General features: G+C 47.8%; 1 long non-coding RNA gene across 1 annotated transcript; it reads left to right on the forward strand.

Moving 5' to 3' along the window:
• Positions 1 to 8646: 8646 nt before the first annotated feature.
• LOC144307937 (uncharacterized) lies at positions 8647 to 18566 on the forward strand. Its single transcript, XR_013374595.1, has 3 exons — positions 8647 to 9477; positions 16981 to 17109; positions 18202 to 18566. It is a non-coding gene; the product is annotated as an uncharacterized LOC144307937 (long non-coding RNA).
• Positions 18567 to 18974: the final 408 nt, after the last annotated feature.

Consider the following 18974-nt stretch of genomic DNA (forward strand, 5'->3'; position numbering starts at 1 on the left):
CAGTGGTTGGACTTTGCACAATCACTGTTGATTTGTTTCACATCACTCATCCATGGCGGGTGTCCATGCTCGAGCAGATTTCTTCCAAGTGCAGAGTAGGAGGTGCAGGTTCCTTGACAAATTCGTGCCCCACTGCCTTCCACACCTGCCTCCTGAGCTATGCTTGCTTCTGTTTCTTGGCTTCTCACTGGGGATGTTTTTGCCGCTGTTGTTTCCACCCCATGCAGCTGCAAGGGGACAAGCATGCCCACCCCGGGGAGGTTTCCCTAGTGTACACCCTTCCACTCACATTCCTTTGAACAGAGCTCAGCTGCACGAACACATCGCAGTGTAAGCCCAGCTGTGAAATGTCATCAAGTGGAGAAGAGGCAACAGTTGCTTTTCTCTCCCTTAGCAAGTCCCTACCTTCTGGTGTGACCACCTACTGATGCGCATTCTAAGCAATGAGAATGTCCATCCCTCGCTGCCAAGGCTGCAAATCACTGCCGTCCTTTTGGAAATCCATTTGGCACCATCGTGCAAAGCTGAACATGCCTGAGTGGTTCCCCTCGTTGGGGTAAAGCCTGCGGGAACTCTTGCATACTGTGTGCATGTACCCTCATGCCCCTAGCGGGTACGTCTGTGCAGCCGAGAAACCTGGAAACAACCCACACGTGTGCCGACGGGAGAATGCATATGTGAAGTGTGAAATAATCACACAATGCAGGGTTGTGCAAAAGCAGAGATAACAAATTAAGTCTGTATGCAACCTATGGCTGAATCTTAGCAATTCAGCATGGAGAGAAAAAAATACACACGACCAGATGATGTGCTATCAGTGACAGAGACTCAAAAGAAAACAAACTTATATCACATACGAATATGTGTATATATTTTATATATATGTCTTCTCTGTAATAAAATACATGATAGTACAATATTATGCATAAAAACACTGTCGTCACGGCGTTTGGGGAGCTGGCTCCTGGCAGCTTTGCTGCTGTGAGCTCTGCGGGATGTTGCTCCTTCCCTTCATGTGCCTTTCCTGGCAATCTGTGTTCCCAGTTCACGTCCAGAGAGCAGGGTGGACTCAAACCCAGCTGCATTCTAAAAACATCAAGAGAACAGCCCTCCACAAAAACGAATCACACGCTTTAAACCACCTTTATGATGCATCGGAAACAAAACTGCCGGCTTCATGACTCGGTGGCACCTGCTAGATGCGGTGGAGGATGCTTTCCCCTCTGGGTTCACCAAGCAGCTGCCGTGCACGGAGTACACTTCATCCCGACATTCCTTTGGCTTTGGAAGGCTCACGGCTTCCAAGTGGGTTTGAAATCCTAGGAGCAACCAGCTATCATCTTGCATGAGCAAAGGAAAGAAGAAATCACAATCAATTAAGGCAAAATGCACACGTTGTCAAGAATCTTTAGGCGGCATATAAACGCGCACACATTTCGGGAAAGTGTCTACTGTATGTCATGGGATGGTGTGTATTTATTTCAAGCCATGACACACCTGCTCTTGGACGGGGTCACCCATCTTCCCGGCCAGAATCCCGGGGGGCATGCCAACCTGGCATGCTTCATCGTCTGGAGAACCTACTGATGCCCACTTTCCTCCAATACACACCTCACGACGGCTCATGTAATGTTGTCCTTGTAGACCGTGCTGAGTGGGATACACTGTGGAAGGACTCAGCCCATGTCCCTCCCTCATCAGTGTTCCATTTTGGTTATGAGACTTCACACTTAAAACGTGGCAGGGAAGATTCCAGACACGAGTCAAATTGTAAACAAAGTGGGAAGAACACCCAGCAGTTGGCCTTCTCCTTGGACCCCAGACATAGTTAATGGGCTAGATTTTCACAGCGCACACAACCATTTCGGCCGTGGGGAGGACAGATGGTAAGATCTCTGAATATCTCGCTCTGAAGATCTAGCCTGTCCAGGAATCTCTGACGCCCAACACGTTGGTAGATGTTTTGACTTCCCATTTCCACCCAGTGTAGGGAACATGGTTCCTAGTGAACCATTGTTGAGACACTGCCTCAGAAACCGAGACGTGGAGCGACACAGCAACTGTTCGAGCAAACGCGAACACTCGACGGGCAGACAGCATTTGTATGGGGTGCCAACAGGACTTTCCATCCTACAGAACACTTTGCGAGCACCCACGTGCGAGACTCAATCTCGTGGAAGCTCCACTTATGAATATCAGTGGACAATACCCACGGACATTTAGAGCTATGATATTTGGGAACATAAATGTTGCTCCAAGAGTCATCGTTCTTATGGTATTTAGAAGCCTTTCGGGCTTCTGAGCGTTATTTGCAGAAATGAGGAGCCATCTTAGTTTCTGAGCATTATTTGCAGAATTTGGAGGCCACTCTGTTTCTGAACATTATTTGCAGAATTTGGAAGCCACTCTGGTTTCTGAGCATTATTTGCAGAACTTAGGAGCCATCTTGGTTTCTGAGCGTTATTTGCAGAATTTGGAGGCCCCTCTGGTTTCTGAGCATTATTTGCAGAATTGGGGAGCCATCTTGGTTTCTGAGTATTATTTGCAGAATTTGGAAGCCACTCTGGTTTCTGAGCATTATTTGCAGAACTTAGGAGCCACTCTGTTTCTGAGCATTATTTGCAGAATTGAGGAGCCATCTTTGTTTCTGAGCATTATTTGCAGAATTTGGAGGCCACTCTGGTTTCTGAGCATTATTTGCAGAATTGGGGAGCCATCTTGGTTTCTGAGTATTATTTGCAGAATTTGGAAGCCACTCTGGTTTCTGAGCGTTATTTGCAGAACTTAGGAGCCACTCTGTTTCTGAGCATTATTTGCAGAATTGAGGAGGCATCTTTGTTTCTGAGCATTATTTGCAGAATTTGGAAGCCACTCTGGTCCTGGGCATTACTTACATACACCTGGCTCTCAAATATATGTTACTGAAGCCAACACACATGTATGGCACCTCCTGTGATTCCCCCTTGCTATCCACGCTTGGATACATGGCACAAATCTCAAACATTTTATGTCTGAAGAAGAACTCATGCTCCTGCCCTGTTTTACCTGCTCCACCCTCAGTCCAGCATATGTGAATAATGGCCATGACTCCTAACCCAGTTGTTCAAAACCTAAGACCGATTCCTGGCCGGCTTCTTTTCTTGGTTCCATATGTCACAAGGCCATCGCCATTGACCTAGTTCTTCAAGAACAAAACCCGAGACAAATTCCCAACCTATTTTCTTTCTTTTTTCTGTCCTAGACAAGTATCCAGTTGATAGGATGATAGACATGTCCCAATGGGTGCTCTGAGTCTGTCCATTCCCTTCATTTCCAATAAAGCCACTTCTCAAATCCATATTTTTCTTTCACTCGCATCCCCATAATGAGCCGTGTTTGCCTCCCTAATCTTCTGTCTACACAGCAGCCAGAATATGCTCAAAAATGTCAACCAGCCCATTCCATGCTCTTAATTAACGTCCTCCCATCACACTCAGGGTAACATTCAGACCCCTTCCAGTGCATTCTTGGGACCTACCATCTCCCAGATCTCTATTCCCATTTCCTTCCTCCGCCCTTGACTGCATGGAATTCAGCCCAGCTCTTCAGAGCTGAGGCTCCATCGTCAGACTCCTGGGTCACCAGTGTCCCCTCTGCCACAAGCACCTTCAGAGCCACCCAGTACAGCCTTGAGCAGATCACCTACAGCTCTGTGGAATGCCTCCAGGCAAGCCACAGCTCTCTGGCCAGAATGGGAAGCAAGCACAGCACTAGATGTCCCTTCACTCCTACATGAGCTCATCTTGTGGCTTCCAGCCCTACGGCCATCTGTCTGTCCCTTGTCATGTAAGCAGAAGGCCCTTTATGTAGCCCACACAGCTACCTCCTGAACCTACACAATCTAGATAAATTATCCATAACTTCCTGACAGTTGATAAATGGCACTTTATTAGCACGGTTCATCAACAGTCCAGGTCAAGTTCGTGCATGCAGAGACCTCTTCTCCCTGTGGCATTGAAGCATTTAAGCCAACAGATGCACAGCTTGCCTTTGAGGTCCACCCTGCGGTCACAGAGAAGCAAAGCAGCTATGCAGCCTGGAGACACAAATTGTCCTCTGGACAACCTTAAATGGTCAGATTAGTGAGAATCAATGCATTCTGCGTACAGATAACACAAAGATGGCTGTGGTGAAGACCATCTCTACCCTGTGCGGGCGGGGTTTGGTGTGGAGGAAGAGAAAGGTCTCAGATTTTCTTTGTGAGTGAATGTGTGTGTAAATATTGGCCAGGCCCCATCAACACTGCTGTGATATTTCTACAAATCTCATTTGGAAATGCAATCATTGATTTTAGGAGAGCTGTGCGTGAACCACATCATGAGAAGTCATGGCCCCCTCCCATCCCTCTGAGCTGGGACTTGGCACACGGGTCTTGCAATTCAAAAGAAACATTTATTTTTCTGAGTGAGGATGAGGATGGGGGGGAAACGTGAAACCACATCTCTTGTCCAACTGACGGGAGGGAAGGAAGCCAGCGTGCTCATTGTGTAGCATCTCCTCCAAATTTGTGTCCACTTCCAACTGCAGAATGGGACTATCTTTGGAAATACGATTTCTACAGATTTATTTAGTAAAGAGGAGGTCCTGTTGGAAAACTCTAAAATCAAGGACCAGCATCCGTCAAAACACCGAAGAGACCCAGACAGCATGTGACAGTGGAGGCAGGCGTGGGGGAAGGATGTGTCTACCATCCAAGGCATGCTAAGAATTGCCAGCAGCCCCCAGATGCTGGTGAGGGGTGCGGAACAGACCTCTCCTGGAGCTTCCACAAGGAACCCGCCCTGCCCATGCCTCTACCTTCCATGTCCCATCTCTGGAGCCATCTGCAAAGGCCATGACACCCCAGCCTACAGTTTCCTGGCGGCAGCCAGAGGGCACAAACACGCCCTGTTTTGTTGATCCATTCTGTTAGGGAGAGGGTGCAGGGGTGGGGAAGGTTACAGCCTTTCTGGTGCATGTCACACTCCTGGGGGGGGGCTGGGGTAGGGGTCATAAAAGCTGTGATAAACACTGCCCCCCCAAAAAAAAAACCATCAGAGGTGTTGCAGAGTTCCGGGCTGCAGATCCTATCTGCAATTGCTTCCTCTAAACAAAGCCTTAAATTCCTTGGAGCCTTAAAGTTGGATCCCCACTGCAGAGAGGAGAGCCAGAAAGTCTCCATCCAGAGCCCCACGACGCTGCACTGTCACATAAGCTCCAAGGCATATGAACAACAGACTCAAGGCTCCCAAAATTTGCTGCCAAATATGAGCGATAACCCATCCCTGACCTCAGCCCTGTACACACTGTTCAGCACTCTCAACGGTATCGTGCATACCTCCCATCACCGGATGGTTTCAGCAGCAGTTAGAGCTGAGCGCCTCCCATTGTAGGGAGGGGCCTTCCAGAACACTCGTCAGCCGCAGTGCCCAGGTGCTGTTCTGTGCTTTCATGGTTTGGATGTGGGGCGAGGACTGGCCAAGACAGAGGGCATGCTTGGTGTGGTGGCCCAAGGGATTCCCATATGGACAGCAGTGCTCCTAGGGGAGACCTTCATGGGGTTTAGCAGGTGGCTGGGCAGGCCTTGCTCTCCTGGATCATCTCCAAGCCCCTCTGTCTGTTCCTGCTCATGGGTTCGGTCACTCACCTCCTCTGAGCTCATTGCCATCTCCAGCTACTTTGCGGTGGCCTTGAAACTTCCCATTCCCCAAACATCTGTAGAGGACGTGGGCCTTTGCCATCCCGTTCCTACTGATTCCATAGCAGCGCTGGGTGCTCCTTGAAATGCTCCTGCTCCTTGAACTTTGTGATTGTGAGGCACTAGACTGAGTCTCCCCAAATTTCATATGTTGAGGTCCCAATCCCCAGGACTTCAGAATGGGACTCTCTTTGGAAGTGGGGTCTCTAAAGAGGGGATTGAGGCACAATGAGGTCAGTCATGTGGGCTGTGATCCCATAGGATGTGGGTCCTATAAGAAGAGGGGATGAGGACGCAGACACATCCAGAGGGATGACCATGTAAGGACATGAGGAGAACACAGGGTCTACATACCCAAGAGAGAGGCTTCAAGGAGAACCAGCCTCTACGCCACCTGGACCTCAGACTCTCAGCCTCCAGGATCAGAAGCAAACCAAAACTATGGTACTCCACATTATTTTTCCAATCCTGCTGCCAACTCTTTCTTTATCATTGGGCAGAGCTGTCTTGGCTGTTAAATGTTGCAACCAGATTTTAGAGAGATTCCAGAGAAGATTTGGGAAGATGCTCATGGGCCCACCATTCAGCTCGAGATGTAGAAGCTTTCCACCATCCTACACGATACTCTGGAGTGTTCCTTAGGCTTCAAGGGTCCTTTGCAAGCTCCATGTGGTTCCAATTCCTTATTCTCCATTGACACGATGCCACAGACCCACACACAAGTCCAAGTACCACTTAGTCATCAGTGAATCAACGTCTATTCATAGATATTTTGCAGACATGATATACATCTCTGCATGGACATATATGTCCATATCCCCATGTGTATCCACACTCATGTCCATATTTATGGACATATATACGGATATGGACGTGTTTGAATCTACATGCATATCAGACTTCTCCCCTAGGCTTTAAACCACATATGCAACAACCTCTCATTTCTTTGCTTCCACGTCTCGAACCACAAATACCCAAAGATTTTTTTGGTTTCAGAAACTCTTTCCATCATCAAGGCTTTTCTTTTATCAAGGACCCCAAAGAGTTTTGGTTAATGGACATTTGTATCTACCACTCATGACCATATCAGCAATTACAACCGAGCAATGAAAAACACATGATTTCATTTTAAAGCCATAAAGACAACTATCCAGTGTATTACAAAATAATACTTTTTTTAAAGGAAAAATAATGATGTTGTTCCAAAACGGGAACAAGCAAGCAAGCAGAGTGACATAATTTTATCTCTCTCTCTTTTTTTTTTTGCAACCGTCTGGCTGAATTCAAGAGAACGGAGTTTGCGTATCCACTTTGGCATCAACCTGTGGTCAATACACTGTTTTGGAGGGAGGATATGAAATAAAGTTCATCCTCACCCAGGTGCATCTTTGGGAAAGAGAGGAGTGTTTTCAGACTTTTTCTTTTTTTTATTTTTATTTTTAATTATTTTGTTTTGTTTTGTTTTGTTTTTAGAGTTTTTAGATCATCGTGGATACTCTTCTCTGATACAACACCAAAATCTGGTGCATGGGGGCTACACAAAGGGTGGTTGCCATGTGTGTGGGAGCTTATATCAATCAGCATTTCACACTTTGTCAAATTACGATCCACCATTCCCGGTGGCCATTGGATGCGTCTTGTACCCACATGCAACTCCATGGCATCACACGTTAGCCATTTGCAACACGTCACTGGCTACTTTTGCAGATATTCCAGATACCGATGTTTTGTTATAAGACATAAAAACAATAATCAGGCGTCTTATCTGACGTCTTATCGTGCACAGCTTTAAGGACTGGGCAACTGTCACATCCACAGGATTTGTGCAGTAAAATCCCACTAAGAGTGGTCAGTGGATCAGATCCTGTCAAGTGTGCTTCCTTCCCAGCGAAACCTACAGTGTCACATGGGCTCAAAGAAACTATCAACCCGGGCAGCCCGGGGTGGCTCAGCGGTTTAGTGCCTGCCTTTGGCCCAGGGTGTGATCCTGGAGTCCCGGATCAGGTCCCATGTTGGGCTCCCTGCGTGGAACCTGCTTCTCCCTCTGCCTGTGTCTCTGCCTCTCTCTGTATGTCTCTCATGAATAAATAAATAAAATCTTTAAAAAAAACAAACAAACCATCAACCCATTAAGAGAAAGAGGCAGGCGGATGATGAACCAAAGAAATAAAGCACGGTGGCAGGTGGAAGCCTAGGATGTCCCTCTGATCCCTGCTGCCCTACAGGACACGCAGCTTCTCCCCATGATTCAATCACACCCCAATCGAGGCTCAGCCATCAGGAACTTTGCAGATGTCATTATTGGGTCAAATCAGTTGACCTTTACCTAGAGGATCTCGGTGAGCCTCACCGAATCCGGAGAACCCCTAACAAGAAATGGAAAGCGCTTCCTGTTGAAAGAGACTCAGATCACAGAGATTGACAGTGAGGAGATGGTTCACGTCAGGGGGTTCTCTGTTGCTGGTTGGAATGTGGGCATCTCCATGAGCTCAGAGCCACTCCCCACTGATCATCAGGAGGAAACAGACACCCCCGACCTCCCACGCAAGGTGCTGAATTCTTCCCACAAACAACAGGGACTTGGAGGAGGCCCCGAGCTGCAGATGAGAAGCTTGACTTCAGCCTGGTGGGACCCTGAACAGAGGTCCCAGTCACACCGCGCCTCAACTAACCTCCAGAACTTTCCGCTAATAAGCAAGTGTTGGCCTAAGTTGCCATATGATTTCTATAGACCAGATTCCCGGTCTCCCGTTATTGTATCTGTGAAAGGGAGGTGTCTGTTGTGTTTGTATTTTCCAGTTGCCACTATGGATCAGAATAAGGGAAGCACATGGCTCAAGTTTGAGTTGACAGATCGGTGGACTGTAAGGAATCAGAACCTCCTCTGGGGTAAGGGAATTAAGGCTCGTGGGTCACATCTGGCCTCGCCATTGCTTGTGCAAATAAAGTTTTATTGACACACAGCCTTACCCACTTATTTGCATATTACCTATGACCGTGTTTGCATTCCACGAGAGTTAGGTTGTTGCAACAGACACCCAGTGACTCACAAAGCTGAAAACCTTTGCTCTGTTGCCCGCTACAGAAAGTTTGCCAACCCCTGGTCTAGTCCCACTTTACCACTTTTGGTAAAAAAAAAAAAAAAAAAGAAAAGAAAAGAAAAGAAAAGAAAAGAAAAGAAAAGAAAAGACTTCCATCCATTGAAGTTATGTTTTCTTGTAGACTTACACAAATGCCTAAGAAACCGAATCTTCTTTGAGGATGGACGTGGTTGCTGTGCCCAACAGCACAATAGTCAGCACACAGAAAGCCTCGATTAGGTTTGTTTGCATGGTTTCGAAGGTTCCAGGCAATGAACAACCAACGAAAGAAAAATAAAACTCTGATCACGTGGATCTTTGTGAGAGTTAATTGCCTCTTGGTGTGTGCACAGAACCAACGGTAAATTCCTCTCTCCGGCTCGTCCTCCTTTTCCTAATCTTGGGTCATTTTTTATGACTTGATCTGAATCATATGCACTGCTTGGGTTCAAGGCAATTGTTCAACATCTTCCCCCAGAGCCCAGAGGCACAGATGGGTCCCAGGAAGTGGGAAATGCTCCAGCCGTACCCAGATCAACTTCTGCTTACATACAGAGAGCAAAAGCTCCCCGGCAGGCCCGTGATGGCTGGAGCCCCCGTCCCCCTGACCCCTTCCTTAGCTGATGGAGCTGCTGAAGACGTGCTGCTGGCCACGCTGAAGCCAACTCAAAGGCCTTGCAAGTAAGTTATTGATTGTTTACACTCAAGCTCCTTTCTGGTTTGGCTGCCAACTGTGCAGTTGGTGGGAAAAGGCTGTTTGCTGTCAAGTCTGGATGCCGTGGGCCTCGGCCTTGCAACACACTTGGGTCAAAGCAGCGGCGAGCAGCAGCGTCTCCCAGCTGCCGTCCCCCCCACCATGAGCCCCTTCTCTGAGGCTTTTGGTGACACTGAAAGCATTTTCTCAGCAAAAAGCCTGGCTATTTGGGTAAACTCAAAACGTGCCTGCTTCTTCGCATGTGTGTTTGTTTGTTTCCATTCATTTTAAAAGAGAAGGATCATTCTGGAACCTTCCCTCCACGTCTGCCTACAGAGGAGCCCCGGCCCCTCGGATGGTCCTGGGCTACAGGCGTTTGCTCAGGCTCCTTCCTCTCTGTGGTCCTGGCTGCTTTAGAACAAGCACACCCGTGTTGGGTTGTGCATCGATGTGCACACTCTCCTCAGTGGTCACATCTCTCTGGGCTTCTCCAGCACACATGCTGCACATGTACACGTACCACACACTATGCACATAGGACACAGACCGTACATGTGCACAACCACATACCACATGCATGCACACATGCACATGACAGGCTACACACACACACATTACACATGCACATGCAGCACACATTCTGCACACGTGACTCATATACACACAGCACAGACTACACACTCATCCACATACTCAGATGCATACTCCCTGCATATGTGCATGTGCTTGCACACACACCACACACATATGCTGGCACACACGTGTGACCATATTCATGCATCACACACATGCACATGATAGGCTACATACCCCACATGCATGCACACACTTGCACTCATGACACAAATAACTAAAACACACACACACCCTTTGCACATGCATGTGCTTACACACACATGCCCATATTCATGCACTCACACACATGCACATGATAGACCACATACCCCACATGCATGCACACACTTGTGCACGCATGACACAAATCACTCTCCTATACACACACCCTTTGCACATGCATGTGCTTGCACACACACACTCTGACGCACACACATGCTTACATTCATGCACTCACACACACCCCCAAGGGCCCTTCCTGTAACTACAGTGTGGATGGTCAGGATGTTTCATAATCGATATGATGCACATAAATGATGCCTGAGGAAACATTTAACAGTTTTCATCTGAAAATTCACCTTTTGTTCCTGGAGACACACTAGCAAAAGCTCCCCAAATGTCTCAGATTGTGTCTGCGTGCAAGAGGTGTAAGCACTAGGTGGTTTGAATCATTCCCATACTTAGGGCTGCATCTGCTGGATTGGATACCTCCTCCTGTCATGTGATGCGTAAACTCAGAAACACACAATCAGCCCTGATTTTCACTTTTGCGTGTGTAGGAGGAAGCAGCAAGGCATTGACATTACAGTATCTGCAATAATGTACTAAAAAACAGCGAAACCGTTCACAGAATCTGGCTTTGGTTTAGCTGTTGTGAAAAATGAAAATTCTTTCAACTTGCGCAGCAGACTAACTCCCAGTCTGGGCAGCAGACATGTCCTTGTGGCCACATAGGTGGACCCGTTGCAGGGAACAGATCGAGAAAAGTGCCAGCACGAACCCAGGGAAGGCACAATCAGAAGCAAAGCTTCTCTTTCCAGAGTGTCATTTTTTATCTTGAAAACTCCCACTTGAAAGTCTCAGAAAAGAATGTGGTGTAGAGAAACGCATGCTACGTGTTCTAAAAATAATCCCCAAACTCAGGGAATGCGGACAAGACATATTTGCCTCTTGCTCCCACAAAGTCCCATGGGGTATTTTTCAATGAGTGGTTCTCTCGGGTCATTCTTTGTGGGGTGGTCAGCCCCCAGAGTGGTTCTTCATGGCCTTGCCCTGCTGACATTCATGCTGCAGACTGGTGTGTGTGTCCCAGACATCCCCAGACTTGCTCCCTGTCACCAATATGGCAGAAGGGATGGCACTTGGACGCCTACATTACGAAACACAATACAACCTCCATCTTGCTCACCATCCCCGCTGAACCCTTCACGCTGGGGGAAGCCAGCAGCCCTGTCACAGGCAACCTTTGGGCAAGGTCCACATCACAAGGGACCGAGGAAGTCTTTCTTCCAACGGGGATGCTACTGGCCACTCTTGCTTTCCAGTGATGGCAGCCTCCACCGGCATCTTGGCTGCAACCTCATGAGCTGGAAGCCCCTGCAAGAAGCTCATGACCCTCAAAAACTGTGTGCCATGGTGAATGTTTCTTCTTTGAAGCGTCTAAACTTTGGGGCAACTTGTTACGCAGCAATGGGTGACTTATGGAGCCTTCCTGCAGTCACTCAGCAGAGGACCCAATGCCACGTAGGGATGGACACCAGCATCCATGGCCTCCATCGTCCCCGGAGCAAACACAGAATGGTACAACATGTGGCACAGCCTGCATGCATTGCTTTGCAAATCCCCTTCTGCAAGACAGCAACTTTGTTCTTAGTGACCATAAGATGATAAAGCCTAACGATCGTGCCCGGCGAAGACTTTCATTTATTAACGCTTCTGATGGTGTCAAAGGAACTAATAATAATAATAATAATAATAATAATAATAATAATAAGATCGACTGGGACAAAGCTGTGTTACATCTTTCCTTAAAAACGACTTTCCATGAGTGATTTCCGCTCTGTACCCCCGGGAGGACGTGAGGGTATGAGACGTGTGCACACACAACGGTGCCCGCAGTGCACTTGCACGACTGTGAACAGCTGACAGTGAACACACGTGGGTGGACATTCTCCATGTTGGGGTTTGCCCTGAGTTTCCTGAACTCACTGCCGTGCAAGAGACCATACCCATTAAAACACAATCGGTACAAGCACAGTGACCTGAAGCTCCGTTACGCACCGTATTATCACGACAGCATAGGAACTGTAGCGATTTATTTTACGACTTGCATGAACAAAACACGTTCTCAGGCTGGACTGTTGCATCATCGATAAGGTTAACTATCCCCGGGGCCAGGTGGGAATTGAATAACACACATTTTGGGTGACTTCTCCTATTACGTTTACATTTTCCTGCAGATACGCATCCCCTTCTTTCTTCTATGTAGAGTATATTGCTCACTTTGTCCAGTCTTGGGATGCCACCGGTGGGTACAGATTTATTTTATTTTATGTTTCTTTTTTTTTCCTTTTTTAAATTAAAAAAAATTAAATCACAGTAGAGTTAATGTACAGCGCTATAATCATTTCGGATGTGTGTACTGTGATCGGACAGTTCTCTGCACGACTCTGTGCTCATCATCATAAGTGCACTCTTCATCACCACCACCTGTTTCCCTCATCCACCTGGTAAGCATCCATTTATTTAAAAAAAAATTTTTTTTAAGATTTCATTTTGAAGCAATCTCTACACTCAATGTAGGTCTCAATCCTACAGCCGTGGGATCATGAGTCGCGTGCTCCACCGACTGAGCCAGCCAGGCACGCCAGGGAGAGATTGATGTTAAATAAATTGCATTGCCCAAAATTAGTAACCATGCTCTCACATGCCAGAGGGAGACAGAGAGGAAGAGACAGAGTCAGGGCAAGCATATGGTCCTACAATCCCAGCCCCCTAATCGATCATGCTGATGACCGTTCCCTAAAATTCTCTGCCCTCCTAGCCCTCCAAGACTTCATGTTTCTATCAACAACGTCTATTTTCTTTTTTTTAAATTTTTAAAATTATTTATTTATGATAGTCATATATATATATAGAGAGAGAGGCAGAGACACAGGCAGAGGGAGAAGCAGGCTCCATGCACCGGGAGCCCAACGTGGGATTTGATCCCGGGTCTCCAGGATCACGCCCTGGGCCAAAGGCAGGCGCCAAACCGCTGCGCCACCCAGGGATCCCCAACAACCTCTGTTTTCAAATGAGGCGCATGACCCTTTTCTATTAAAAAAAAACAAACGGTGGTCCTAAACGTTATATTAGGTTGAAAGGTACCCTCAAATCTACCTGCCTGCTGTTCATTGGGGTCCGTGTCTTCCCAGAGTGATCAGAATAAATTTCCCACTTTCTGGAACAATAATGTCTCATCTGCATTGCAGAATGTAGATTCACATTCCCCAATCCATTTCCTTATTTCGATGACACAGAATTCTGGAGAAACCTTCCCAGTCAATGGGGGCATATGACGTTCCTGCTTCGGGGACTCCTTACGTATGAACGAGAAACGACTATTCCATTTAGATGAATGATTTAAAAAAAAATATCTTTGGCCCCCTTCATATCATTTAGAAATGTCCCCCCTTGAAAAGGAGCAGATGAACGATGTCTGGAAATTTCCGGTTATGACTTGGACACCCCCGCCCCCTCTGACCGCGAGCTCTTACATTCGTAGCAAAGACGTTTGGGTGGATGGGAATCAGGGCACTTACGTTCAGGCCATGTGCAAAGAAGCAAACAGTGAATTCCTAATGTGCCATTTCTCCATGAAATGAATCTCTTTCCCTGCATGCTGCTGCGGCCGACAACGATTTACACAGCAAATGATGTATCATAAATAAGCTAAGTGTTCGGATTGGTGTGTTAGTAAATCTTCTCCTGCAAATAGAGACAACATGTTCGATCTCACGTTGCCTTCTGGACGCACACGTCTCCGCGTTGTTACCATCTCCCTCTCAGATCGTATTTATGAGGTTGGTTCACGCGCTGGCGTTGGGATCACTGTTGCCGCTATTCATGGGGTGCTATGAAGCATTTCAGCTCAGCTTCTGCAAGATCTTACACAAGAAATCGCGTCTGGCTCGCTTCCAGCGCCCCATTGTATCAGGAGCCAGTGTTTCTGTGTATCCACCAGGCATCATTGCAATAACGAAACACCGAACTGTATTTGCATTTTTTTTTTTTTGAGTCATGGAGCTGCTGATTCCTTTCTCGGGCGAGCTGCACCAGATCCTACGTTGTTTCTCTCCAGCGGAGGGAAGACCTGACATTTTTCTTTCTCTACCTAACGCGCCAAAGTATTTTGGACAAAGAGAAAACCAGAGAGTGAATCATTGCCCGTATGGAATTAAACGTGCACCCTGGAGTCAATGTTTCCTGTCGCCGGTGTCCCCTGGATCCCTGCATGGCCCTCTGTGGGTTCCATTGTCACTTGTCTGGGAGGGTCCTTGTTGACCCCATGGCAGGGCACCCGGGCTCAGCCGTGTATCTCCATCTGGTTTCCATATTCAACTTCTGGACCACGTATCGTGGGGCAGGAGGAAGGGGGCATGACCCTTACAGGAACTTCCTGTCCTCATTCCCGATTGTGGCCACTTCTAGAGGGAAGAATGGAGAAGGTGTCCCTGAGCGGTGGCTCTGCCTCCTTCATGGAGCTCCTCTACTCTCGTGACCCTAAAAGCAATTTCTATGTGTCCTTCGCATGCGTTTCTGCCCGCACAACACAAAGGGTGAGTTCTTGTTGTTATCGTCGTCACTGCAAGATGATATATTCAGACTCCTTGCATTTTTTTGGTGATAGAGCTCTGCTCTTCCCTCATGCAAGAGTTCTGTGGACATAAACCCAACCATGAAGATTGGGGTATTCAGCAAGAAGTTGGACGGGGAGGACAGGGCAGCAGACGGACGTCAAAATGGCCCCAGACAAAGTCATTCCAAAGCGTCTCATGGATTTGTCAGCAGGCAATCTCATCTGTTCCATTCTCATCTACTTAGAAGTATCTTCTCATCTTCCAACCTGGGAATTCAAGTGCCGTGTCTACCATACTTTTCTATTTTATGAAAATAAGAGGATGGGACAGTAAGTCAATAAGTTTATGACATAGAATTGCTGGTAAAAAAAATATATATATATATATATATATATATATATATATATTTGACGAAGATCCTCAATGGTGGGGCCATGTACTTACTTACTTTTTAACCCTCACTAGGATGTATTTGAGTGTCCCTCTTCTGGGAGACTGTAGGGTGTCAGGAACACAGGTTTTGCTATGCCCAGGACAGAAAACACAGATGAAGGCTGCAAAACCCATTTATTGGCCTTGTTTTTTCATCTCTTTTTAATGTTGACGTTGACTGTTGTCGTGTACTCGATAGGAAGTGACTTTTGGGATCTGCAGAAGGGAAGACTGGAAAGCAAAGAGGATGCTGTGCCATGGCTCTCTAGCTGGACATGGAAAGCCGGCCTCTGGGACCCGAGCCTAGACTGTAACAGCTTTCCACGCACATAAGGAAGGAGCTGTGATGTCTCGGTTTCCCTTTTATTGGGATGTAGTCACTTTGGAATGAGCTGTCCTGGTAGACTAGGGGATTCCAGATGTTCCCCGCCCAGCACCCAGCTCTTTTGGCTAAAGGAAAAGGAAACCTCCAGAGCTGCCGCCAATGCTGTTGGGGATTCCGGGCATCTCCAGGAGCTGGAGGGAGGCATGGTACCATAATCACAAGGCTTGAATGTCACATAAAGTGTTTTATCACAAAGACAGGGGAGAAAGGCATCTGCCAGGCACAGTGGCAGCCACGTGCCCTGAGCTTCTGGTGCATGAGCAGCCGATGTGCACAATGCAAGGGACTCATGCCAGTTCTATCCATGGGCGGGCTGGAGTATGGGATGCCCACGGAATCTCCTGTAGCGGGACTGCAAGGTGGGCTTTGCATGAAGATAAACGATGGATGCTTCCCACGGCAAACCTTGGCGGTCGTCGGCCCACTGGACTCAGCCAGGTGTGGGCAGGCTTCCCCGGGTCATAGCGGGAGAGAGACACTGATGTCCGACATGTACCCACACACAACACCCGGCTCTTCCCACTGTCGGAATCCCCTCAACTCGCTGCTCTCGTGGGATAGAGGCAGGGGACCCCCCGCGTCCATAAACGGAGACTGACCAAGCTTCCATCACTTTGCCAACACAGCACAGCCGCGAGGCAGGGCAGTCAGAATGGGTTGGTTCTCCTTGGGCGTCCTGCCGTGTACATGTGCGGGAAGGACCACATACCGCTTAGCCGGCCCCCTCAACCTAGCCTCGCCTCAACCTTTTCTTTTAGGAAGTGACGCCACTCATTTGAAGGAGCGGCAACTCTCGATTGGTGCCCAAGCCGTCTCTCAGAGGCTCCATTTATGCATTTCCTATCCATGCCCTGCTCCCCTGGCCACCCCATCTGACTCTTGTCACCAAAACTCTCATAGTCGAGATCAGATCTTTGTATCTTATTGCCTGAGATGGATCACGGGCTTCTTACCCGCCCCCTAGTCCATGCTCCCCTCACTGGGCATGAGCATCCCAGCCCCCTACTTTGACTCACTGACCATCATGATATGACCCCAGCATGGAAGCTCCAACCTCTTCTTTAGACACAGCCCTCTTCCCCTGATCCCATGACCTCTAATCTCTATGGATTATCCAATTATCAACTCCCCACAGAAGGAACATCCATGCTCACTCACCTTCTCCCTGCTTGGTGTAGAAATGCTCTTCGGCCTTTCTTTCCATCCCTATGCATCAGGAGCAAGAAGTTCCATGGCATCTTCCCTGTGGACACAACATCACCAAGCTCAGGCCAGAGGATGCCCACTGACCTGCCATGATGGTTCAAACACCTGCCACCATTGGGGGACCAGCTGCTTCCTTTCAGGTACAAGGTCACGCTCCCAGACCTGGGATCCCAGGGCCTCCTGGAAGGGGTTCATACATCCCTTCCTAACACCAAACTCCCCAATTTTCCCAGCCTGAGCTGGATCCCCTAATGTCATTTTGTGTTTTACACCTAGGGGTAGCCCTCTTCCCTTATGTTCAACTCACATTTTAATTTCTGAAGACTACTTTTTAGCAATCTACTAAATGTCATGGAGACTGTCTTGCATCTCCAACTGCTTGTTGATCTCAGGAGATCTCAGGCCCCAGCCAGGACCTGCTGGATTAGAATCTGCATTTAACGGAATCCCCAGGTGACCATGTGCGTCCCTGGGTGCCAGCTTAAAGCTCGCTATTTTGTCTTCACCGTGGTAAGAACGCCAACCATGAGATTCACTGTTGAACAAAATTTTACGGGCACATTGCATGAAAGTTGCCTACAACCGATGTCTGCAGCATGATCATCTTGATCCACTGATACTTTACACCTGCCGAACCCCATCTCCCCATTTTACTCTCTCTAGCCCCGAAGAAACAGCCAACCTAGTCTACTCCTGGGAGATAACCATGGTACACTCCCCTCAGTGAACCAGAATCCTGTGGTTCTTGTCACTCTGCAGTTGGCCCACATCACCGAGCAAACGTCTCAAAAGCTCATCCATGTCATTGCCAAAGCACAATTTCCCTTTTTGAAGAGATGAATGGTATTTCCATTGTATGTGTGCACCACACTTACTCCGTCCAGCTTTATTGATTATTTGCCCCCCTGCTTTGTCGAGATACAGTTAACATAAAACATATTAGATCGTGTTTAAAGTGTTCTGTGCGATGATTCGATGCACTGGTGATACCTTGAATTTGATATTTCCCCCTCAAGTTATGGATTTGCTTCTCCTGCATGGCTCCCTCACCATCTTAGCCAGGCTCATGCATCAGGACATGATGCCCAGAGACATTAATTGCCTCTTCAATCCCAATAGTGGCAGGGGCTGAGGGCAGGCTGCCCCCAAATGTGCCGCATTGACATGTTGATATTTTAAATAGAAGCCACTTAAAAGACGGGACACTCAGCTCTTCCTCTGTCCCCTTGCAGGTGAGAAATGAATCTGCCGCGTGCAAGGTGCCCTCTTGTCCTCGGAGAGAGGGAGACATCCTTATCACCACAGATGGGACATGCGGAGCCCAGAGGGCTGGATAAACAGAGCTCTTTACTCCTTAGGAATTTACTACCCCCACCCCCGCTCACATTCTGTTTAGAATTCCTGACTAACTGGGGCTCCCAAAGTGACATTCTCTGTCTTGTCCATAACTCACGAGATTTATTATCTCTTTGAAAAGCATCAACACTGCCCACCTTGCTTAGTTCTTTACGTCTTAATCTCATTGTTGGACCTCCATGCTCACGGAATAAAACTTTGGGTTTTGTTTTGTTTTGTCCTGTGAATCTGTCTTATTTGAATTTCAGTCTTAGCCCAGCTGGGAGCCCTTGAAGCTGGTAGAAGAAGAGTTTCTCCTTCCCTTCATAGACATGGCATTTTGATTTCTACCTGACTGCCCACATCCAATCCCACTTTTCCGGATTCTGGATTTTGTCCTTGGTGAGGACTCTCCCTGGCTTGCAGGTGGCACCTTCTTGCCATGTCTTCTCATGGTGGAGGGAAAGAGAGCTCTGGCCCCTCTTCCTTTTCTTATTAGGGCACTAATCCCATCATGGCAGCCCCAACGTCATGACCTCATCCCAACCCAATCACCTCCCAAAGGCTCCCGCCTCCATATACAAATTTTTGGGGGGAGGGGGACACACATTCAGTCCACAACTGGGTGCAATGTTTTTATGCCTTATACATACTGCTGTGGGTAGATGGT

This window comes from Canis aureus, chromosome X, assembly GCF_053574225.1.
Source record: "Canis aureus isolate CA01 chromosome X, VMU_Caureus_v.1.0, whole genome shotgun sequence".
Taxonomy (NCBI): domain Eukaryota; kingdom Metazoa; phylum Chordata; class Mammalia; order Carnivora; family Canidae; genus Canis; species Canis aureus.